Below are 22,226 nucleotides of genomic sequence, written 5' to 3'. Positions count from 1 at the left end.
ACAGTAATGTTGGGATAGGGTGTGGATTTTCATTTACATCAGGGACTGCATTTTCCTCAGCAGAGTAAGATTCTTAGTAACTTTTAGATGCCTACTCCTTGGAGTGTTTGACAAAAATACATTCTTTCTCAGGAGGATTTCTCCAATTCTGGACAGAAAAAAACCCTCTAGGCACAGCTGAGAAGACTAGATAAGGTAGATGGCTTATAATTTGCTATGGCTAAAAATAAAAGCTTCAAAAAGTTATCTTTGCTCTGGGCTGCCTCTATTCCTGAAGGCAGGGGTGAGGTTTGCCTTGATAAGATAAACTCAACTTTTCAAGATTAATTCCTGCTTCTTTGATTCTATGTTTAAAATGGAACCCTTCACATTTCCTGTATTTTCTGACTTTACTACTAGAGTATGAGGCTAAACTCAAAGCCAGAGGCCTTTACTGGTCAACAGGAAATAACCATGTTTTTCTTCAGCCCCAACTTTGTTGTGTCCAATCTATTGACTAAATGGTATTATCTCATTCTGTTCCAAAAATAAATTTTAAAAAAAGATACAAAAGGCTCGTTTAACAAAAGCCCAAACTCTCCTCATCAGCAAGATTGATATGCCAACTACTAGAAAGGAAAATGTACTATTCCTCATTGCTGCCATTTGAAAGAAAAAGCTGTCAGCAGTCAAATTGCCAATTTTGTTGATTTTTTTAAAAATCATCTTGATTTTTGTTTGTGTGTGGTATTGACATATACTGGGGGCAGCTAGGTGGCTCAGTGAATAAAGCACCTGCCCTGGATTCAGGAGGACCTGAGTTCAAATGTGGCCTCAGACATTTGATACTAGCTGTGTGACCCTGGGCAAGTCACTCATTGGTCCACAAAAAAAAAAAAAAAAGACACATACTGATTTTAATCACTGTTGATAGTCCAAACTATATATGCTGAAATGTTCTTATATTCCCTGTCAGACCACCACAGGGGAAAAATCAAGTTTGAATCTCTCCAAGAATACTCATCTATTCTTGTTTAGAGGCTTTTTACTGCCTCAAGTGTCAGTTAATCTTATCCAAGCTTTCTATAGGGAAGCTAAGTAGCAAGTGGATAGAGCATTGGGCTTAGAATCAGGAAGACTCATCTTCCTGAGTTCAAATCTGACCTCAGGCACTTACTAGCTGTGTGACCCTGCACAAATTACTTAACCCTTTTTGCCTCAGTTTCCTCATTTGTAAATTGAATTGGAGAAGGAAATGGCAAACCACTCCAGTACTTTTGCCAAGAAAACCCCATGGAAAGCATGAGGTCACAAAGAGTAGGACATAACTCAACAAAAACAACCCAACAACAGTACATAGCCAGAATAACAACAATAATAACAACTAGCATATATATGTATAAAGTCACTGTGTATATTTAAAACTGTCAACGTGCACTCATTAAGCACTTACTTGGTGCCAGACACTGTGCTATGGATACTAAAAAAGTAAAAGATACAGTTTCTGCCTCCAAGAACCTTCCGTTCCAATGGATGAGACAATGGGAGATGATGACATGTAAGCAATTATGTATATTGCATACACATACATATATATATACACACACAATCCCAGCCCAAAAGAAGCATACATTCTAATGAGGAGACATGTACATAATGGGGTACATACAAGACAGAGCTTAGATGGGCCTCATATGGTATAACCTTGAGGCCATATTGGTCAACCTTCCCTAGATGATCTCCAATTTTATAATATCTTTCCTAAAATGTGACACTCAGAAATAAACACAATATTGAGTTGAGGTGTGACCTGGGCATAATACAGCGGGACTCATCTCCTTAGTCCTGAATCCTTTGTCTCTGCTAACATAGCCTCAATTCTGGGGCAGCTAGGTGGCAAAGTGGATAGAGTACCAGCCCTGAAGTCAGGAGGACCTGAGTTCAAATCTGACCGTAGACATTTAACACTTACTAACTGTGTGACCCTAAGCAAGTCACTTAACCCCAATTGCCTCATGTAAATAAATAAATAAATAAACATAGCCTAAGTTTACTTTTTTTTCCTTACTGGTATAGATTATTGATTCATATTATGACTTTTTTTGAAAAGGGAAAAAAAAAACCAACAACCTGTTTAGACATACCTTTCAATCTTGTACTTGTAAAGCTGATTTTTTAAACCCAGGTCTAAGATTTTACATTTGACTATATCTTAACAGACAAGAAACAGTTGATTCCTGGTAACAAGCAGTCACTTCATGATTTTCCATCTTTGTGCAGTTAGGTCAAAGGTCTTTAGAAGAAAGGCTAAATATCAACAATCAATCAATCAATTAACAAGCATTTATTAAGCATTTGCTATATGCCAGGCTTCACTAGGCACTACAAAAACTAAAATGAAATAATCCTTGCCCTCAAGGAGCTTACATTTTACCATTGATGAGGTAAATAGAAGACACTTTAATTACATTACAGTAGCCTTTGACACATCACCAACGCTGAGTTCCAGAAATTATTGGAGTGATATTTCTCACACAACAAGTGCTTTCTGGTCTACAAAATACACATTTGATATAACACCCTTGTGAGGTAGGTAATGCAGATATTATTTTCCTTTTTTCACAGATGATGAAACCTAAGACTCTAGACAGGTTGTCATTTGTTTTCAGTCCTAGACTAGGTCAAGGCCTGGCATTTGAACTTGTGAGAAAATAATTATTAAAAAAAAGAAAAGAAAAGAAAAAAATATGTAACACAACCCTCATTGCCCCACAAAATAAAATAAAATAATTATTAATAATGACTTTTCTTGGGGGGACTCAGATCAGTTTTAGCCCTCTCTCCCCCTCACCCCAGAAAATCCAGTTCTTAGGAACTTTAGCTGTTTTGGGACCAGCCTAAGATACAATAGAAATGGAGATATAGACTCTTTCATCTAGCTAAATTGAGCTAATGGGTTTAAGCCACACCTATATAATGGACTTTGCCTTGAGAATTTAAGGAATAATCTTTTGCATACTTTCCCCTGGTGTCATCTGTAGAGCTCATTTGAATATGGACCACCCTCAAGTCATGTCAACCAATGGATTTGAATGATGCTAGCCAATTAACTGTGATCAGTGTGTAGTGACCTACCTCAATCAAAAGAGGATAAAAGCTGGGACTACTAGAGGCTGCTGGTTGGAGCCATCTTGGACAGCACTCTTGACTCAGGAAGGCTATTGACTGGTGGACACTCTCCTAGGACAGGGTAGGCTGGTAGGCCATGTGCTCTCTTAGAGACAATATGGTACCGGAACTTTCCTCTTGCTTGTGTTAACTGCCACTTGGTCAATTCTTTACTGATATTCAGTATTAACTAATAATAAATACTGCCAAAACAGGTGCAATAACCATTATTATAAAAATAGCCATTAATATATAAGTAGCAATATTTTAGAAAACCCAGCCTACCCCAAATAATTTAAAAGAAATACAGACTTTTAACCTTCCCAGCTCCAAATCCAGTGATCTCATTCCATTAGGCTTCCTTGCCTATGTGTTATGACAATGGCTGTCTTTTACACTTCAGGAGGGCTGATATGTGCCAGTGATTAGGGCACTCCTTAGTGTTATGGGTTTTCCCCCATTCTGAGGGAAAGAGGGACAGGGTTGAAAACAAAATTCAAGTAAATGGAAAATAGACAAAGATGGGTTAGGAGCAAGAGGTTCTTTGCATTAATCAAATCCCAGAGTCCAGCACTGGTGGGAGGTCCCTCCCTTCTCCCCTTCCAGTGTCTGAGACAAGTTCTCTTGGACTTCAGTTCGGCCAAGATCTTTTAGTCACTTCCAAACTCACTGAGTTTGGATGGTTAGAGGTCCTGCATTTGACCTCTCTCTATTTAAACAACAAAAACCTTTCTAGATCTGACATTTCAAGACCTCCTGCCCTATCTTGCACCCACTTACCACAACCTCTGTTTCAAGTCTTATTGCTTTGACCCTCGACAGTACCCTGGTGTGGCTCTTGTTCTCTGTCATCCCTTTTCTAAGACATCTAGGTGGGACAGTGGATGGATAGAGCCCTGGGTGTGGAGTCAGGAAGACCTGAATTCAAATCCAGCCTCAGACACTTACTGATCCCTGGGAGAAGTCGCTTCCTCAATTGTAAAATGAGGATTATGAACATAATAGAGTGAGGAACAAAAGAGATAATATTTGTAAAGCAATAAGTGTAGTGTAAGTGTTTAATAAATGCTTGCTCCCTCCCTCTCTCATCTCTTTCTCCTCTCTATTTTCCTGATTCCTCCCTCCTCATCCATTGCAATTTGAAAATTTTTTCTTTCTCCACTTACTCTCCTAAACTGACATTTGAGTCATTCTCCTATCTGGAGGTCATATGCCCTGGGTCTAGGACCCTAGACTTCAAGTCCTCAGGTCAGCAAGCATTTATTAAACACTTACTGTATGACATGCATTGTATTAAGTGCTGAAAATACCAAGAAAGGCAAAAGCAGTCCTTTGTGTCAGTGAGCTCACGATCTAGTGGATGAAACAACATAGAAACAAGTATGTAGGAACAAGACATATACAGTATAAATTAGAGATAATCTGAAAGAGAGCCCAATTCTCCCCTTTTTATTTTTTAGCAAGAAGTTTTCTTCCAAACTGACTTTGTCTTTTATTGACTGTACCCTCTGACATCAATAACAGACCTGAGACATCTGGGTCTTGTAGAGGCAACTGTCAACACCTGGACATCTGTTCCTGCTTACAGACACTATTTCTACCTGTCTCTTTGTTCTCCCATTGGTGCACCTTCATCCTCACCCTATGGCCAAGGGAGTATTTTCCTAGAATATAGCCTCATTTACAAAATACCTTTATATATTGATAACCACAAATTTACTGAGAACTGACTGATCCCAGGCCAATGAATTGCCTGGGGTTAACCAATCTTTATCAATTCCAGACTCTTGATTGATTTATGGACCTTCCCCTAAGCAAAGTATCCCCTCCCAATGATTTCCCCACCTTACTCCCTGGACTTTATGTTATTATGTAAAAGGATCTATTTACATTAAGTAGTTTCTATTGAGTTAAGTAGCTTCTACTCTTAACTCAAGAGCAGTCTTTGAGTTCCCTTTGTTCTGTTAACCCATATAAACCCTGTCCTCTGGTTCCCATTTTTGGGTATTCCCAGCATCTTGTTTTGCAATACTACAAGCTATACTTCCTCTGCCCCAATTAAAGACCTTATTTCTCCTATATTGATTGTTTCCTTAATCTCCAGGTTAACAATATATGTAATAGATAGAGCACCAGCCCTGGAGTCAGGAGGACCTGAGTACAAATCCGGCCTCAGACACTTAACACTTACTAGCTATGTGACCCTGGGCAAGTCACTTAACCCCAATTGCCTCACTAAAAAAAAACAACGAAAAAACACAACAACAAAAACCAAAAAAATCCCCAACAATATACATAATAAAAGAACATTTTTGCTCACCCATAAAGGTAGGAGCTGGCATTATAGCATCTGTCCGTGGAGCTTTCTCTGATTCATCCCAGTTTGAGGCAATCTCTTACCTCTCTTACTACAAACTGAAGTTCTTTCATGGATTGCAATCATTGGCTTGTCTTATCTCTACTACTTAGATCAAAAGCTCTTTGAGCTCAAGTTGAGACTGATTCTTGTCTTCCTTGTAGTCCTTAGCACAGTGTCTTGCATGCTGTATGCACTCAATAAATTTATTTGTCTTATGAATAAATGAACATGGCAAAATCTTATATTGATGTTTGGAAGAAAGGTAGCTCTCCATTATCCATGGTAATTAATAGGTCCATAAAACAGATACTAAAAAATTAAGAGTTAAACTATTGCTAATTGACAGGTCCTCTCTCCTTACTCTTGTAGCAAAATTTCTTGCTGTTGACATAATCATAACTGTCAGCATGTGCCTTCTGAGGTTTCCATTAAACTAGAATGGTTTCCATGTCATTGCCTTCCTCCTCATTACTGCCAGAAACAGTAGATGACAGACCAAAGATAACATTGGAATAGAGAAAGGGTTCCAGGATCCAACTGCATAATTGGAAACTTTTTGGATGAACAAAGAGGGCTCTTTGGTGTGAGAGTGAGAAAGTCTCATATGGATAACTGGGAATTGGCCTTACTACATAATTGAAATAATTAACTCTTTACCTCAGTCAGTAGAGAGAGCCCCTTTGTGGCCACCAGTGTCTTGGGGAAAATGCTATCATCATAAGAAACAGACATCCATTTGGTTATACTGTAGAGGGATATGCCCTTTGCCCCTTGTCTACCAAAAATCTCCTTTTTAAAGATAATATTACAGCATGGACATAGTTATATACTCTGATAGTTGCTACAACTTGAAAAGGGTTAGAAATTTAGTTTTGTCCTTAACATTTCTTTGTTATTGTTTAGTCCTTTCAGTCATGTCTGACTTGACTCTTCATGACCCCATTTGGAGTTTTCTTGGTAATGATTCAGGAGTGGTTTGCCATTTAAGCAAACAGGGGTAAGTGACCTGCCCAGGAACACACAGCTAGTAAGTGTCTGAGGCCAGATTTGAACTCCAGGCTCTGCACTCTATTCATGGTGCCGCCTAGCTGCCCAAACATTTCTTTGAATGGTGGCTATTTTATTGTCAAGATAAGATGGAATTGTCACTAAAAATATAGTAAAGACTCATTCTACATTTTCTCCATTCCTTTTTTGTGATATTTGAACTTCAAGTCATAGCCAAAAGACATTAAGTGAAGTTTTATCTCCTGTACAACACTTTATCCCCCAAACAACTCATTGATAATGATTTCCTGTATAGGACAATTCAATTCAACTAAGATCAACCAACAGTTAAGTACCTGCCATGCACACAACACTATGCTAGACTTTAGGAAAGATTAAGACAAAAATAAAGCTGTACCTGTTCTCAAAATACTTACATTTTACTTCAGGGAAACACCATGTACACAGATAAGTAGAAATCAGGTAATTTGAGGTGGTAGTGAGCACAAAAATGATTTGGGGAGTAGGGGGTAGGGGGAGAAGCCGATTTGTAGTTCTGTAGAAAATGGCCCCTGACCTGAGCCTTTAAGAAATCTATGAAAAAGAAAAAAAAAAGAAAGCTATGGGGGCAGCTAGGTGGCGCAGTGGATAGAGCACCGGCCCTGGAGTTAGGAGTACCTGAGTTCAAATCCGGCCTCAGACACTTAACACTTACTAGCTGTGTGACCCTGGGCAAGTCACTTAACCCCAATTGCCTCATTAAAAAAAAAAAAGAAAGCTATGGATTTTTTTTAAAAACTGAGAGGGAAAGGGAGTACATCCCAAGCTCTGTAAAGATACAGAAATAGGAAGTGGCATGCCAAATTTGGGAAGTAGGTAGTAGTCTAGTTTGACTGAAAGACTATGTAAAGTTGCATAATATGAAATAAGTCTGGAAAAATAGGTGGGACCCAGATTGTAGAAGTCTTTAAATATCAGGTGAGGAGATTGTAATTTACCCTAGAGGAAGAAATAGGAAGAAGAAGAAAAAAGAGGGGGAGGAGAAGAAAAGGAGGAAGAGGAGGAAGAGGAGGAGGAGAAGGAAGAGAAAGAGGAAGAGGAAGAGGACGAGGAGGAGAAGAGGAAGAGGAGGAGGAAGAGGAGGAAGAAAAAGAAGAAAGAAGAATTATCTATATAGCAACTAATATGTGCCAGACTAATTTTCTTTTCTTTTTTTTTCTCTAACCACTGTGCCACCTAGCTGCCCCAGACTCATTTTCACAGAGTAGAATGTAAGGTCACAGACTGTTTGATTTTTGTCTCTGTATCCCTCAAATCTAGTATAATGTCTTGTATGTAGTAAGGTAGTAAGAATTTAATTTAATTTAATAAATGTTCATTCAATTGAATTGTATTAAAGAGTCATCATTCTTATTTTGGGGTCATAGGTGGCAGCCATTTCCTCTTCTTAATAATTAGCAATACTTTCATTCATTTATGTCGAATTCACAGATGCAACAAGCCTAAAACCCAGGTTCATTCTAAGAAGGGTAAGAGGTCATTTGTGGTCCAAGCAATACCTTCTTTCCTAAAGTCTTGCTTGACAGTTGTCCTTAAATATATCTCAGTCAAATTTGTTCTGTTAAGCAAAAACTCAGTTTGTTTAATACTCTATTAGTTCATGGTAAATTGTCATTCACATTTCCTAGGCTAAATATTCTTAGGAGCTGCTGCATTTTCTGCTACAGCATTACTCAGTTCAACAACCATGAGATGAGAGAAGACAAGGTAGCGCCTTGGTTAGTGAAAGATGTAAGCTACTGTACAAAATGTTCCTCTTTAAATATATGTACATATATGTATATGTGTATGTATGTATGTATTTAGAAAATTAGTTGACAAAAGAGACCTAGAAAGAAGGAGTTATATGGAGAAAAAGGGGAATGCTAAGAGATGAGACAAGGCTACCTGATGATAGGACATGTTGTGGGAGTTTAGGGCATAGCAACAAAGAATATAGAATGTGAGGACAGTGGAGTGGAATGTAGGCATATTAAAATGGAAGCCTGGAAAAGGAAGGTCTTGGCACTGAAACAGAATCCCTTAGTCTTGAATCAGATTTTACAACTAGTTTCATTGGGGATCCAGTGATGAAGAAGTGGTGAAGATTTGAAAAAGAAGATTCCATTTCGGTCAAGCAGGGTCATATGTACTAGCCTCATGCTCTACTTCTACACCTATAACCTTGGAGCACACTTCACTGGTTAGTGAAGAATCATTCCTAACATTTATTGTTTGAATATTTTGCCTTTCAAGTCTTTGTTTCAAAAACTATTTTTTTGTTAATTGGCTATGTTTTGGTTAGATATTTTAATACAGATTTCCCATGTTTCTCATAAGGAATTAGGTTCATGTTGCACTTGAAAAAATAGATTTTAAGTTCCTAGAGGGCAGGGACTATCTTTTGCCTCTTTTTGTACCCCTGGTGTTTAACACAGTACTTGGCACATAGTAAATAATAAATGTTTGTTGATTGATTGGTTCCCAAACACCCATCTTCTATACTGCAAGGGAGAATAACCATAATTTTTTCAGGAAATCACAGAAACATTACCAATAAGGAGGTATTGTTTTCCAATAAATCTAACCTATCTTGAATTTTGCAATCTCACCTTTTTGTTCTGTTGCTATGTTCCTTGGGGTGCCACTGAAGGGGCTATCCTAATGAAATCTCACTCATCTTCTAAAACTATATAGTGTGATGCATTACTCTATTTTCCCTTGGGGTCCTATAGTATGTTTCACATATCACACAGTACCAACTTAATAAATGTTTGGGTGATGGATTGAGCCAACCTTTCCCATGATGCCTTCTTTGTGTCAGAGCTCTTTATCATTTTCACATGTTATGATTCTCCTAACACAACCTCTGTTCACCTTTTCTTTCTCCTAAACCTTGTCTCTTGGTTTGGTGTCAAAAAGAAAATGATTGAGGTAAAAACATAATTATCTGATAATTATAAGTGTAATGTTCAGATTCCATCTATTTCCCCTTATAAAGATCACTTGATGGTTTTCTGTTACTACAAAAGTCTTCATCCAAATTATCCTGACATAATACTATTACACACACACACACACACACACACACACACACACACACACACACACACACACACATATATATATTTTTTTGACCAGGCAATGAGGGTTTAGTGACTTGCCCAGGGTTAAACAGCTGGTATCAAGTGTCTGAGGCTGTATTTGAATTCAGTTCTTCCTGAATCCAGGGCCTGTGCTTTATCCACTGCACTACCTAGCTGCCCCCAATACTATTATATATTAACAATGTATTAACACCTCTGCTTTGTGTGTAAGCCAGAGAGCATTATAAGATCTTTTATTACCTATATTCCACCTAAAACTTAGATTTTTTTTAAAAGGACTTGTGCTGTTATTAATAGTGTATTTCTCACCTACATCATTAATCATTGTTGAGATACTAAAGTCACAAAAAGAATCAAGAGCCTGGTGAGGACATTATAGTACAATTTATTTCACTGCAGCAATTTTGGGAGTTTCTTAAATGACACATAGTTAGATGACTTTGTAGAATTTGAGATAGAGGATCTCCAATAGTACCTCTTGACTAAATCAAATTTTCTTTTTATAATGACTCAGTACAAGGTCCTGACCAGGGAGTATACATCATTTCATGTCAGGGAGCAACTCTCAAATATCCAGGTTGAAAAATCTTTCTTCAGCAGAACGTGGTAAATGCATGTTCCATAAATAAATAAGTTTGGATAGTGACCTTTGTTTATGTTGTAAAGGGCAAGTATTCTGCTTCTAGATTCAAGGATGCTTCTATAAGAAAAAGGATCATTTGAAAAAGCATATTGTTCACTGACGCTGTGGTTCACGATGCCTGCCTTTAGATGATATTAACTATTTATATGAGAAAGCCTAAGAGTTGTATCCTATTCAAGGATAGGATGCTTCAGGATTCCGTGGTGCATTTATTGTCCAGTAGACCATAAGCTGCTTGAAGGCAGGGGCTACTTTGCTTCTGTCTTTGCATCCCTGATGCCTACCACAGAAAAATACTGAATAATGTTGGTTGAACTGAACTGAAAATGAGCAGAATAGAATTGACTTATTCATAAATGACAGCAAAGGGCATTATAGGGTCCAGTTCTGAATGTGGTACATCAATAAACGAAAAAGATGTTGACTTCATCAATCAGACAACTACAAAACCAGAATTTCAAACCTCCCTGAGTTTCTTTTATTCAGTCATTTCATAGCCACCTACAAAAGGGGATTCTGTGGTACAGTTGTCACTGATATGTTTTTTAGGATTATGGATTCAAAACTGGAAGGTATCTTAAAGGCCATATAGTCAAACTCCTTTATATGACATAAAGCCAAGATTATTCACCACCAAGGACAGTGAAGGCACCATGATTGGACTTTGACATCCCCAATATGTGGTATGCAAAAGAGACATACATAATAAGAAATACATTTTCAGATATGGCCAAGGTGTGAATTTGTTTTACTTAACTAACCATATTTGTTATAAGGGTTTTCTTTTTCTTTTCTTTTAGTTTGGGAGCAGGGGAGCATCTCTAATTAGATCTGTCTTAAGGTAATGAGTTCATATCCGAGAAACCAGTCGGTGACTTTTTGGATTCTTACATAGGTTCTATTTTAGTGTAGGGCTGAAGAATTCAAACTAGAGGAACATTCACTTCTCCATAAGGTGACATAGCAAGATAGAAATGCAAAGTAGAAAAAAGTCACAGTTAATAGGAATTTCTTCTAAAAAAAGGAAAAAAAAGAAAAACCCAACCCAAATTGAACAAATTAGTAAATATTGAACAATGAAATTTCCTAATCAATCACCAAGTATTAAGTTTTCACTATGTACTAGGTAGAGCAGCTAGGTGGCTCAGTGAGTAGAGTGCCTGGCTTGAAGTCAGGAAAACTTATCTTCCTGAGTTCAAATCTGGCCTCGGACACGTACTAACTCTGTGACCCTGGGCAAGTCACTTCACTCTGTTTGACTCAATTTCCTTATCTGTAAAAGGAGCTGGAAAAGGAAATGACAAACTACTCCAGAATCTTTGCCAAGAAATCTCCAAATGAGGTCATGAAGGGTCTGACATGAATGAAACAACTGAACAACAAAAATGTGCTAGGCATGGGGGAAACAAGATGTTAACCAAATTTCAATATACTAACTATAAGAATATGGCATTCTGGGGTTGGTGTGGTTCTGATGAAATGGAACAATTATTCATCTCTAAGCATTTTATCTTTAAGAATATGGAATTATATCCATATATGGTTATCTCAAAGTTATATAACCTTATTATATAATCAACTTTGCTTTATAGGACTGAATTTCCATTTATTAGGGACTTAGCATTTTAATGAGACATGGTATTTTACAACTGTTAAACAGTGTTCTTTGGTTATAAGTCCTGGGAAGAGTCTCTGTCTTGACATGTATGATATTTGCCTGCCATACAGTTAGTCATATAACAACTTTCAACTTACAAAACACTTTCCTCACAACCCTGCGAGTTAAGCAGAACCATTCTATAGATGCACAGAGTGGTTTCCCCACAGGATCTGAACATAGGGTTATGATTCCAAGTCCAGGGCTCTGTCCATTATACTATGTGATCTGAAGAAAGGCAACCAAAGCTTCACTTTGAAGACCTGAACTTTTGGGATGGTCATTGGTTTCCTGTCCTTTGGCTTGGTTTGACAGTGAAGGCTACATAGTTTGGGGATATAATGCTGAAATATATCACACAAAGTTAGGGACATGACACCCAGTTTGTTTTTGCTGTTTGACACTTCTGTTTAATTGCCCATATTGGAAGATGTGGCAAATTCCCTGATGTAGGCATTACTAATAATGCATTGCTCATGTAAGATAGATGCTAAATAGATGCATTACTTATGTAAGATAGCAAAAGATACACATGAGTCATAAGAGGATACAGGATCTAAGTGTAGGGAATGCAGAAAACATCGAATGGAAATGAGGTCAAAGATAAATAAGTTGAAATAAAATTCCTAAGAATTTTCAAACGAAAAAAGTTCAAGAAAGACAAGATTAGAATCCAACATAGGCATTTATGAAATCAACAGATGTTGTGAATAGTACATGCTATAATTATAGAACAATTTAGGATAAAGAAAATTCCTCTGGGATGCAATTTAATTCAACAAATACTTATTTTGTGCCTATTGAATTCAAAGCATTAGAGATACAAAGTAAATATCAACATATTACTTGCCCTCAAGGAGCTTGTAATCTATTGATGGTGGAAAAAAATGACATTTAAAAAATAAGAATAAACCATAAATAATTACCTCTTTTCCTTAACCCTCAACCACCCCTATTCCCTGTTACCACTCCCAGTTTCCTCATCTCCATCCACTTGAGTTGCTTTCTTCCCAAATCCCTCTTCAGTTATCCAGATTATGTGCTTTGCTTTACTTTGGCCACACACCAATCTCCCTGTCATCCACAAATCTTCCATTTACTAGTCAGTAATTCTGAAATTCCTTTATCCTACCATAACCTACTATCACTCCATCTCTCACTATGCTTTTATATGAGAAGAATAAAATTAAACTTATTCTCTATCCTCCCCATGACTTCCAGTACTTCAGTAATCTCACATCACTTTGTTTGGTTTCACTATTTTACCTTCTCTATCTTTTTAAAAAAAATCTTTATTTATTTAGAATTTTCCCCACCTTACATGTAAAAACAAATTGTAACATCAATTTTTAAAATTTTGTGTTCCAAATTCTCCCTCTCTCCCCTCCTCCCTATTCCCCCCTTAAGAACTCAAGCAATTCAATATAAGTTATACATGTACAGTCGTGTAAAACATAGCAGATAAAAAACTTTAGAAATAGGGACTAACAACAACAACAAAATATACTTCCATCTGTATTCAGATACCATTAGTTCTTTCTCTGTAGATAGATTGCATTTTTCATAAGTCTTTCAGAGTTGTCTTGGATCATTGCATTACTGAAAATAAATCATTCATGGCAGATCATCTTACAATATTGCTGTTATTTTGTATACAGTACATTTCACTTTGCATCAGCTCATCTAAATCTTTCCAGGTTTTTCTGATAGCATCTTTCTCATCTTTTTTTTTTTTTATATATATATAGTAAACCACATTTACATAGTACTTTAAAGGGAGATTTCCTTGCAAAACACCAATGAAATTGATTATTACAACAATAATAGCTAACATTTATATAGTACCTTGTACCTGACAAAGAATTTTCTTCACAAAAGCCCACCAACCACCATTATCATCATCTTGCATTGCTCTTGCCTCTGCTTCACATTTTCCCCCCGTTACTATTGCTGTGTTTCCCTCCAACCTATTTGCTCTCCATGATATTTATTCTATTTTCTAGCTTCTTTTACCCTTTCCCTCCTCAAAAGTGTTTTGCTTCTGACTGCCCCTCCCCCAATCTGCCCTCCCTTCCTTCACCCATTTCCCCTTATCCCCTTCTCCCACTTCCACGAAGGGCAAGATATATTACTATACCCACTTGAGTGTGTATGTTATTCCTTCTTTGAGCCAATTCTGATGAAAATAAGGCTCATTCACTCCCCCACTCCCCACCATCTTCCCCTCCATTCCATCAGCTTTTCTTGCTTCTTTTATGTGAGGTACTTTACTCCATTCCACCTCTCCCTTTCCCCATTCTCCCAGTGCAATTCTCCCACTCCTTAATTTTATTTATTTATTTATTTATTGCAGGCAATGGGAGTTAAGTGACTTGCCCAGAGTCACACAGCTAGTAAGTGTCAAGTGTCAGAGGTTGGATTTGAACTCAGTTCCTCCTGAATCCAGGGCCAGTGCTCTATCCACTGAGCCATCTAGGTGCCCCCCTTAATTTTATTTTAAAGCTGTCATCTGGCACAGCTAGATGGTGCAGTGAATAGAGCACTGGCCCTGGATTCAGGAGGACCTGAGTTCAAATCCAGCCTCAGACACTTGACACTTACTAGCTGTGTGACCCTGGGCAAGTCACTTAACCCCCATTGCCTCACAAAAAAAAAAAGATGTCATCATGGAGCAGCTAGGTGACACAGTGGACAAAGCATCTGCTCTGGACCCAGGAGGACCCAAGCCCAAATACGGCCTCAGACACAAGCCACTCACCAGCTGCCCCAGATGAAAAGTCCTCTTTTTCAATGAATTCCCATTTTTTCCTCCGAAATATTATACACAGTTTTGCTGGGTAGGTGATTTTTGGTTGTAATCCCAATTCCTTTGCCCTCTAGAATATCATATTCCATGCCCTTGGATCCTTTAATGTACAAGCTTCCAGATCTTGTGTTATCCTGACCTTGGGTCCACGGTACTTGAATTGTTTCTGACTGCTTTCAATATTTTCCCCTTGACCTGGGAGCTCTGGAATTTGGCTATAATATTCCTGGAAGTTTTCATTTTGGGATCTCTTTCAGGAGGTGATCAGTAGATTCTTTCAATTTCTATTTTACCTTCTGCTTCTAGAATATCAGGCCAATTTTCCCAGACAATCTCTTGGAAGATGATGTCTAAGCTCTGTTTTTGATCATGGTTTTCAAGTAGCCCAATAATTTTCAAATTATCTCTCCTGGATCTATTTTCCAAGTCAGCTGTTTTTCAAGGAGATATTCACATTGCCCTCTATGTTTTTATTCATTTGGATTTGCTTTATTGTGTCTTGGTTTCTCATAAAGTCATTAGCTTCCATTTGTTCAATTCTAATTCTTAAGCTATTATTTTCTTCAGAGAGCTTTTCCATTTGGCTTTTCAAGCTGTTGACTTTTTTTTTTCATGACTTTCCTACATCACTCTCATTTCTCTTTCCATTTTTCTTCTACCTCTTTTACTTTTCCCTCTACCTCTCTTACTTTATCCTCAAAGTCATTTTTGAGCACTTCTATGGCCTGAGACCAATTCATATTTTTCTTGGAAGCTTTGGATGTAGGAGTTTTGACTTTTTTTTTTTTTTACCTACTTCTGGGGGTGTATTTTGATCTTCCTTGTCACCAAAGAAACTTTCTATGATTTGCATCTTTTTCTGTCTGTTCATTTTGCTAGCCTATATCTTGACTTTTAACTCCTTCTTAAAGTGGGGCACTGCTTCCAGGATGCACTGTTCCAAGCCTCAGGGGGTCCTAGGTGGTATGATTTAAGGAGAGGCACATTCTGAACTCATCTTGCCTGTGCTCTAAAATAACCCCAGGTCTACTTGTTCTTTAACCCAGAAACAAAAAATCTGTTTCTCTGTGTTTGCTAGTTCCAGCAAGCCTGCACCCCTGCCCCACCTGGACTACCACTCAATTCTGCTTCCTGCTTCCGAGCACAGGCAAAACAACCAATTTCCACCTCAATGCCAGCAGCAACCCCTGAAATCTCCCCCGACCAGTCTTTCAGCCCTCTCACCAGACTGTGAGCTTAGTTCCAGGAGAAGCTGCTGCTGCAACTGATTTAGAGGCTCTGGGTGTCTCTTTTTCTGGTGAAGCCTGGGACTGAATCTTCACATGTGGTCGCAGGGCTGTGCTTCACTCTTACCCCAGTACAACAGACCTTTCCCACCGACCTTCTAAGCCATCTTTGGCTGGAAAATGCTCTCATGCCACCTTTTTGTGGATTCTGCTGCTGGGAATTGTCTTATGGCATTATTTGGAGATTTTTTCCATGATCCTGTGGGGAGCTCCAAGAAGTTACTGCCTTTCTTCTACCATCTTGGCTCTGCCACCTTACCTTCTCCATCTTGACCCTATAATTTACTTTAAATATCCTCTACTCTTGCTTGAATACTTTATTCTTTTGTCCCCATGATTGCTCATATTTTGTCAAACCCCAAACCTTTTTACCCTTTTTTACTTCTATGCCCTTGCTAGTGAATGGTATTGGGAGAAATTGTACAACTACAGTGACTGAGTCCACTATAAATATTATTGAATTTCAGTTAAGCCCTCAGCACCACATCAAACCACCTACTCTTTTCTTATTGATTTTCTGTCTTGCTCCCCATGGCTACCATTTTGGTTCCTTTTCTTCTTTCCTCAAACTGCCCAGACCACCATCTTCCTTTAGCAACAGACATCTACTCATATTGAGAAAACTGAGACCATTGATCATATGAGCTCCTTCTCCTCTACATTTCAAAACTTCTTACCATCATGCCCCATTCTTCTTTACACCAGTTTCTGATGAAGGGTTGGACTTCTTTCTCCTTGCCACAGCTAACACCCTCTACTTCTACCCTTGATACTTTCTCCTTTTCCCTCTGTTCCCTACAATCATTTCCTCAGGCTCTAATCTTCAGCTTCTCTCTATCTAATGACTTCTTCCTACTAACTTCAAACATGTTCAGATATCTCCATTTTTAAAAAGAAATTCCATTTGACTTTTCAGCTATCATACCAAAGCCCTCCTCCCTTTCATAGCCAAACTGTTAGAAAAAAAGCCTCTCTATACTATGCTTTCTACTTCCTTTTCTATCTTCTATTTCTCAACTCTTTGCCTTTGGATCTCATCACTCAACTGAAATTGCTCTCTCTAAAGTGACTACTCATCTTCTAATTGCCAAACCCACTGTCCTTTTCTCAGCCTTCGTCTTTTTTGACCTCTATGTAGCATTTCCATTTTCATCTACCTTCTCCTCTACATATGTTCTCCTGGCCCTTGGTTCTATTTCTCTGACTGCTCCTTTTTCCCCTTTGCTGGGTCTTCATTTATATCCCACCTACTAAGGTGTACTCCAAAGTTTTGCTGTGGTTCCTCTTCTCTTCTTTCTCTACTCACACTTTCTTGGTGACCTAATCAATTTCAATGAGTTCAATTATCATTTCTATGCAGATCTATGTATGAAAGCCCTAGCCTTTCTCCTGAGCTACGGTACTGCATCACCAACTGTCTATTGGGAGTTTTTCAACAAATCCAAAATGGAACTCATAATTTTTTCCCCAGAACTTATCTTTCTTATGAACTCTATTTCCATCAAGGGCATTGCTATGTGAGATTAAAATTGGATATTAGACCATAAATCTCCCCTACTTAACCTTTCCCTTAATTTATCTCCCAGACTAGTAAATGGAAGAAGCTTCTGGTTTTCTAGATAGAGCCTTTATTGTATGGTAGTCACAAGGTGATGTTGATTAGAAGGATAGGAAAGTAGAAATACAATACAAATCCTCTTAAGTCTAGGCTTAGTCTATATCCTGTATAAAACTCACCAAAACCCAAGGCCACTTTTGGGGAGAGAGACCGAATCAAGCACGTGCTGTTAACCGAGAGCCGGGCCGAGTCAAACTCCAGTCCACGTCTGTCTGTGCAGTGCAGCCAGGAGACCAGTGGAGCAGGAAAAAAACTCCCACTTCCGTTCTCTCCTTGCCTTTTAAGCTCGCACCCCGGAAGTCAGAAGTCGAGTGCTCAGCAGGCAATGCTGTTGGTCTCCTCCCCAAAAGGGTGGTCCTAAAAAAACCCCAAAACTGGCGTCTCTCCATTATCTAACCGACTGTTAAAACTTTTTACCACATTCCTCCCTTTTGTTCCTCAAGAAACAAAATATTTCCTTGACGGAACAGTAAAAAGAATATAATAACTATTGCTAACTAATAATATGTGAACAACAATGTAGAAAAGGAAGAGAGGAAAGTAGAAATACAATACAAATCGTCTTAAGTCTAGGCTTATTCTATATTCTGTATAAAACTCACCAAAACCCAAGGCCATTTTTGGGGAGAGAGACCGAGTCAAGCGCGTGCTGTTAACGGAGAGCCGGGCCGAGTCAAACTCCAGTCCGCGTCTGTCTGTGCAGTGCAGCCAGGAGACCAGTGGAGCAGGAAAAAAACTCCCACTTCCGTTCTCTCCTTGCCTTTTAAGCTCGCACCCCGGAAGTCAGAAGTCGAGTGCTCAGCTGGCAATGCTGTTGGTCTCCTCCCCAAAAGGGTGGTCCTAAAAAAAACCCAAAACTGGCATCTCTCCATTATCTAACCGACTGTTAAAACTTTTTACCACAGCTATCTTTCCAGTCACCCATATTTACAAGCTGAGTCATATTGATCTTCACTCTTTTTCACTGCACCTGCCCCTCTGCTACCAAATCTCATCAATTCTACCTCCATAATGTTTCTCATATCTTTCCCCTTCTCTCAATTTACATGACCATGCCTAGTTCAGCCCCCCCAACTACCTATCACTTGGACTACTGCAAAAGCCTCCCAGTTATTTTCCTTGCCTCTGGTCTCTCTCTTCTCCAATCTATCCTTCACACAGCTGCTAAAACAATATTCCTAAAGCACCAATTTGACCATGTCACTTCCTTGCTCAGTCAATTCCAATGACCCCCTTTTACATACAAATTAAGATACAAACAACTTTCTTTGGCATTTAAAACCCCCTCCTGGTTGTGTATCTTTAACTGACTCTGTTGCTCCAGGATTTGCAATATAGAGGAGTTAGAGGGCTTCAAGGACAAACAGTATAGTATTATTTGTCCTAGGGGTTTTTTCTTAGGAACTCATAGATAGCTTGTTCCATCTCCTTTTCTAAGATGTTTCTCTTTCCTCTTCTGTTAATCTGGGCAGTTTACATTTTTGTAAATATTCATCCATTTTGCTTAGATTGGTAGATTTATTGGCATATAATTGGGCAAAATAGCTGCTAATTATTGCTTTAATTTTATATTCATCTGATACTGATAATTTGGTTTTCTTCTTTTTTAAAAATCAAATTAACCAATGGTTTACCTATTTTATTGTTTTTTTTTAAATAAAACCTGCTCCTAGTTTTATTTATTAGCTCAATAGTTTTTAACTTTTAATTTTATTAATCTCTCCTTTGATTTTCAGGATTTCCAATTTGGTGTTTAATTGGGGGGGTTTTAATTTTTTCTTTTTCTAGTTTTTTTTAATTGTATGACCAATTCATTGATCTACTCTTTGTCTCTTTTATTGATAAAAAGTGTTTAGAGGTATTAATTTCCCCCTAAGTCCTTATTTGTCTGCATTCCATTTTTGTAGGTTGTCCCATTATTGTCATTTCCTTTAATGAGTTATTGATTGTTTCTATGATTTGTTCTTTGACCCACTAATTCTTTAGGATCATATTATTTAGTTTCCAATTAAAATTTTTGGGTGGGACAATGAGGGTTAAGTGACTTGCCCAGAGTCACACAGCTAGTAAGTGTCAAATGTCTGAGGCCGAATTTGAACTCAGATCCTCCTGAATCCAGGGCTGGTGCTTTATCTACTGTGCCACCTAGCTGCCCCCCAAATAATTTTTAATCTTTCCTTCTATAGCCTTTTATTGAATGTAATTTTTATCACATTATGGTTTGAAAAGGTGCATTTAATATTTCTACTTTTCTGCATTTGTTTCTGAAATTTTTAGGCCCTAATACATGGATAGGCTGAGCCAATATCACAAAAATGACAATTCTAGCTAAATTAATTTATTTATTCAGTGCCATACTAATTCAACCACCAAAAATTATTTTACAGAGCTAGAAAAAATAATAACTAAATTCATCTGGAAGGAGCAAAGGTCAAGAATATCAAGGCAATCATTGAAAAAGTATATGAAGGAAAGTAACCTAGCAGTAACAATTCTCAAACTATTTATAAAGCAGTAATCATCCAAACAATCTTGTACTGGCTAAGAATAAAGTGGTTGATTAGTGGAATAGATTATGTATATAATATACAATAAATGACCATAGTAGTCTACGTTTTGATAAACTAAAAAATATAAGCTTCTGGGACAAGAGTTCACTATTTGATAAAAATTGTTGGTAAAATTGGAAAATTGTTTGGAAGAAACTAGGTATAAAGACCATCTCACACTGGATACCAAGATAAAGTCAAAATGGCTACATGATTTAGACATAAAGGGTGATATTATAAGCATATTAGGAGAATATGGAAAATTTTACCTGTCAAATCTGTAAATGAGGGAAGAATTTATGACTAAACAAGAGATAAAGAGGATCATAGGAAGTAAAAGGGATAATTTTAATTACATTGAATTAAAAAGGTTTTACATAAACAAAACCAATGCAGTTAGAATTAGAAGGAAAGCAGAAACTGGGAGATGATGGAGAATTTACCACATTTCTCTGATAAAAGCCTCATTTCTCAAATTTATAGAGAACTGAGTCAAATTTATAATACAAATTATCCCCCATTTGATAAATGGTCAAAAGATATGGACAGGCAGTTTTCAGATGAATAAATTGAAGCTATCAACAGTTATATGAAAAATGCTCTAAGTCACTTTTGATTAGACAAATGCAAATTAAAACAACTCTGAGCTACCACCTCATACCTATCATATTGGCTAATATAAAAGAAAAGGAAAATGATACATGTTGGATGGGATGTGGAAAAATTGGGACACTGATGCACTGGTGGACTTGTAAATTGGTCCAACCATTCTGGAGAACAATTTGGAACTATGCCCAAATGGCTATCAAATTGTGCATATCCTTTGACCCAGAAATACCACTACTATGTCTGTATCCCAAAGAAATCAAAGAAAAAAGGAAAGGACCTATCTGTACAGAAATATTTATGGCAACCCTTTTTGTACTGACGAAGAATTAGAAATCAAGGGGATGTCTATCAGTTGGGAAATGGCTGAACAATTGTGGTACAGTTGCAATGGAATACTATTGTGCTATAAAATGCTTTAAGAAAAACAGTAAAGACTTTCATGAACTGATGTGAAGAGAAATGAGCAGACCTAGGAGATCATTGTATGCAGAACAGTACTATCATATGATGATCAACTATGAATGACTTAGCTATTCTGATCAATACAATGATCCAAGACAATCCTTAAGGACCTATGATGAAAAATGCTATTCACCAGCATGGAAAGCAACTGAGGGAGGCTGAATGCAAATTGAAGCAAAATGTTTTCACTTTATTTTCCTTGCTTTTTTTCCAACATGGCTAATATGGAAATTTCATGATTTCACATGTATAATTTTTTTAGTTTTGTGGGGTGATGTGGGTTAAGTGACTTGCCCAAGGTCACACAGCTAGTAAGTGTCAAGTGTCTGAGGCTGGATTCAAACTCAGGTCCTCCTGAATTCAAGGTCAGTGCTTTATCCACTGCGCCACTTAGCTGCCCCCCACATGTATAATTGATATCATATTTCTTGGGGAATTGGTGGGGAAGGAAAGGGGCAGCAGGCAGGGAGGGAAAGAATTTAGAACTCAAATTTTAAAAAATGAATGCTAAAAGAAATAAATAATGAATTAAAGATAAATTTTTTTTTAATGTTATTGCTGTCTTTGCTTTTTTTTTTTTTTTTTGGGTGAGGCAATTGGGGTTAAGTGACTTGCCCAGGGTCACATAGCTAGTGTCAAGTATCTGAGGCCAGATTTGAACTCAGGTCCTCCTGACTCCAGGGCCGGTGCTCTATTCACTGTTCCACCTAGCTGCCCTGTCTTTGTTTTTTACATCAGAATCATTTTCCAGTATGCCCTCCTTTTTCCCACACCATGTCTTATAATAAATTAAAACTGTCAAATAAAACCAACTAATATAATCATATTTGTCCATGTCTTCTCCATTCAGCATTACTCCCCCTCCATCTCTACTGACTGTTTAATCATCTATCTACCAGAATCAATATTAGTTATGACATTCAAGCTCAGTTATTTTGCCTTTTTAGTAGTTTTCAT

The sequence above is a fragment of the Dromiciops gliroides genome, chromosome 3, assembly GCF_019393635.1.
Source record: "Dromiciops gliroides isolate mDroGli1 chromosome 3, mDroGli1.pri, whole genome shotgun sequence".
Taxonomy (NCBI): domain Eukaryota; kingdom Metazoa; phylum Chordata; class Mammalia; order Microbiotheria; family Microbiotheriidae; genus Dromiciops; species Dromiciops gliroides.
This window is presented reverse-complemented; position numbering follows the sequence as displayed.